Source organism: Tachypleus tridentatus, chromosome 13 (genome assembly GCF_004210375.1).
Source record: "Tachypleus tridentatus isolate NWPU-2018 chromosome 13, ASM421037v1, whole genome shotgun sequence".
Lineage (NCBI taxonomy): Eukaryota > Metazoa > Arthropoda > Merostomata > Xiphosura > Limulidae > Tachypleus > Tachypleus tridentatus.
This window is the reverse complement of record NC_134837.1, coordinates 245,934,312-245,938,534: the sequence shown is the minus strand read 5'-3', so window position 1 is coordinate 245,938,534 and position 4,223 is coordinate 245,934,312. Positions and strand designations below refer to the sequence as shown.

Sequence of the window (4,223 nt, the reverse complement as noted above, 5' to 3'; positions counted from 1 at the left end):
ACTTTCTTCAATCTATTAACATGAACAAATTACATAGTTTTGTGATGTGTCTTAGTATCTTAAAGTTTTTAAGAGTTTGTTTGTCTTATTACAGTCCATTTCATAAATAAGTTTCTTCGTGTTTCATTACAATAGAATTGGATATAATAATATCTTAGTTCCTAAATGAATATCACTAAATCCTTATTTATAATTTTTGCTCTAATTCCTGACCAGCCAATTGCTCATTTGCTATACATTGAAAGCTATCTGCATTTTAAATGATACGTAATTAGCATAAGCAAATGTTTATTATACTTCTAAAGTCCATCAACTTTATTTAGGTTGTACTTATTTCTATCGGAAAAAGACTCATAGCAACGAAATAAAACATAAAACACTTCTATTTATTATGCAATCTTCCAATTTCTTCGTTGACTGACGAGACGAGAACATGTGAATAACCTCCTTTCTAACGTTTCTATATGATAATAAGTAACAAAATTATTTGTACACATCATGTTTCTCGATCCAACTCACTATGCTATATATATGACGATTTATATTTTAAAATTTATATTAACTACTCGTGCCAATCTGTTAAGAACTAGATGACACCCACCCAATAATGGATTTGTTTCTTTCACTAATTTTTAAAATTCCTGTCCCTATCGGTAAGTTAGTATTGTGAAGTTCTGTTTTGAGCTACAACCTTATTTATAAATGCTCTGGTTATAGACTTTCTCTTCGTATTTAGAAAATATACTACGTGAAAATATGATTGGACATTTTGAATAGACTTATATGTGCTCCTTTTCTAAGTACAGCAGAGGATACTACTACTGGTAATATAGTTATCTGCTTTCTAACACAATATATCTGAGTAAATTACATATTCGTTTCTTCTCCCACTTTATTTTTAGTGAATTTATCTTCTTTGTTTCTTGATCACTTATAACATTATTTAAATCATGATTGTTTTGTAAATATCTGAGTTATATGTAACAACGTTTTTACCTTTTTAACCGACTGTTTTTTCAAGTAAACTGAGAATCTAATATTTTGGTTTGACACGATATGAATAAACAACACTTTCTATAAGTTATTATTGTTTTAAAGTCATTGCTAATATTGATTTAAGGTTTATTCACTTTGTGTTTGCTGTTTAAGAATCAAAATAAATGTTGAAAGAGACTTCTTTATTCACTGCACTCTTAACCAAATAAAATGAATCGTTGTTTAGCCTGTAAAAGCCCAGAAGTAAATCTAACTTTTTCATGAAACTATAAAATTAAAATGGTTCAACACATTTATCAGAGTACAATAAAACAAAAATGAATAGAGGAAGCTCATTATAATATTAAAAAACTGTTGAATATTAAAACGTGAGAGTATAAAATACATATGTATTCATCACTTTTTGTTTTCGATTCCAGGGCTGAAAGAAGAAGAAGAAAAAAGAGATAGACTTCTCTATTCACTATATACGGTTCACCAAATAAAATGAATTATTGTACATCCAATAAAAGTTCATAACCACCTTTCGCAGAAAACTATAAAATTAAAATGGTTCAACGCATTTATCACAATACAAAAGAAGAAAGACAAAATGGGTAGAGAAAGCTCATTATAATCTTTTTAACCTTCAGAGTGACCAGGTTTTCATTGATTTGCTATCAGACAGTGGAACTGGCTCAATGAGCGACACTCAGTGGGCAGCAATGATATTAGGAGACGAAAGTTATGCAGGTTCTAATTCTTTTCATGTATTACATCGGGTAATCAATAATATATTTGGTTTTGATTATGTATTACCAACTCACCAGGGTCGAGCTGCTGAGAATGTTTTGTTTTCACTTCTAGTAAAATCAGGTGATTTTGTGCCAGGTAACTCTTTTTTCGACACTACAAGAGGTCACATTGAATACCGTAAAGGCAAAGCAGTTGATTGTACAATTAGTGAAGCTTTTAATACAACCATCGAACATCCATTTAAAGGTAACATTGATTTAAAGAAGTTAGAGAAAATTATGTTTCTGTATTCCAAGGAATATGTACCGATGATTGTTGTAACGATTACTTGCAATACACTGGGCGGACAACCAGTGTCGATGGAAAATTTACGCCAAGTAAAGAAGATTGCTGAAAAATATGGTGTGCGTGTGATATATGATTCCTGTCGATTTGCAGAGAATGCTTATTTTATTAAGACCCGTGAAGATAGTTATAAAGACGCAACCATACGAGATATTGTTCGAGAAATGTTTTCTTATGCTGATGGTATGACAATGAGCGGCAAAAAGACGGGCTTGTTAATATTGGTGGGTTTATTGCACTCTGAGAGAAATCTTTATTTGATGAATGTTCCCACTTCATTATCATGTTTGAAGGTTTCACGATTTACGGAGGAATGAGTGGTCGAGATATGAATGCAATGGCTGTCGGTCTAGAAGAGGTAACAACGTTTGAATATTTGGAAAACAGAATCAAGCAAGTTGCGTTCTTGGGTAAGAAGCTCCACGATTATGGTATTCCTTTGCAGTTACCAATAGGAGGTCATGCTGTTTTCATTGACGCCAAGAAATTTCTACCACATGTACCTAAAGAAGAGTATATTGCTCAAACGTTGGCTGTTGAATTATATCTTGAAGCTGGCATACGAGGAGTTGAGATTGGCACTTTAATGGCAGACCGTTATCCAGAAACAAAGGAGAACCGATATCCAGAAGTCGAATTTTTACGACTAGCTGTTCCTCGTCGAGTTTATACAAATGACCATATGAATTACGTGGCTATTGCTCTGAAAACATTTTCACCGAATGAGAGAAATTATTCATGGCTTCACCATATTAAAGGAAGATCCTATTTTAAGACACTTTACTACACAGCTACAAAAGTTGTTATCAGAAGGAACACTGCTCTAAAGTTGGTTGCAGTGAAGCAGAAAATGCGTTAGAAGCTAATATTTAGTTTTTATTACCGACGATGTTGCCTTAAATTCTCATAAAAAGTTACTAATAAAGTATGTGAAATTCACCAACACTATACAATCTGTATACTAGTGGTGCACAAGGTCCGGACCGCGACGAGTCGCCGAGCGGCCCGCGATGTCCATTAGGAAAGTCAAACATAGAGAGTTCACGAGCTAAGAGTTTGCGCCTGCGCGAAGATTAAGCACTATAGAAGAATATTGAAGAAATTGATTCAGATTATGGTAACCTTGTGTATCACTGTGAAGTAAGCTGAATGAGTCGAGGGAAGATACTCAGAAGATACTGGGAGTTGGTTGATGAGGTGATAGAATTTCTCAAAAGCAAGAACAAAAACACAGAAGTGATTTCCATGGCTGATCCAGCATGACAAGCTGATTTGACCTTTCTGGTCGACATGAGATAACACTTGAATGATCTGAATTTGAAGTTGCAAGGCAAAAATCAGCTTGTCTGTCAGCTTGCAAATAACGTCTTAGTTTTCAGGACAAAGTTGCAGCAAACAGCATCAGGCAACTTCATGCACTTTCCCACTTTTCAGTCACAGCTACAGAAGAATCAGGACATTGACACACAAGTTTATGTTGATTCAATCCTTCAACTCACGGTTTCAATACCTTGACCAATGCAGATAGTTGATGAAACTTTTTGCTGATCTGTTCAGTGTGTCAGTGGATGACTTGTCAGCAGAATATCAGCTCCAACTTACTGATCTCTAGGCATCTGATGAACTGCGTGCTATTTACCGAGAAAACAGTTTGCTTGACTTCTACAAAACGTTGCCTGATACATTTGCTAATCTGAAAGAAAACGCATTTATCCACATCAGCATGTTTGGCAGCACGTACTGCTGTAAACAAGCTTTTTCACATATGAAACTGAACAAAAACACTTGCAAAATAGAGTAGCAGTTCTTGAAGATTACTATAAAAAGTGACAAGAATCGTGCAAGTGGAAGATAGTGATTATGTGGGAAAGAGAGACAAAAAATTTCCAGCTATCTATTTTATTTAGACAGTATTTAGTTGAGATAAAGTATACAATAGCGACGGCCCGCCATAGTTTAAGGTTGTGATAGCGTAAGAGGGTCATAAATTTGTCAAAAATATTAATATAATCAATTCACAACTGTTAATTAACACGTTTTCAAACTTCTAATAAGTGCAGAAAGTTACTGTAAGAGAGAATTTGTCAGCTGCGATAAAACCGGCCTTACTAAGGCCAGCAGAGAGAAGAAGGAAGGAAAAAACTCAC

The 4,223-nt window shown here is 34.3% G+C and overlaps 1 pseudogene; it reads left to right on the top strand.

Moving 5' to 3' along the window:
* The first annotated feature begins 1,515 nt into the window (after positions 1 to 1,515).
* LOC143236498 (putative beta-eliminating lyase pseudogene) lies at positions 1,516 to 2,918 on the top strand (annotated as a pseudogene).
* Positions 2,919 to 4,223: the final 1,305 nt, after the last annotated feature.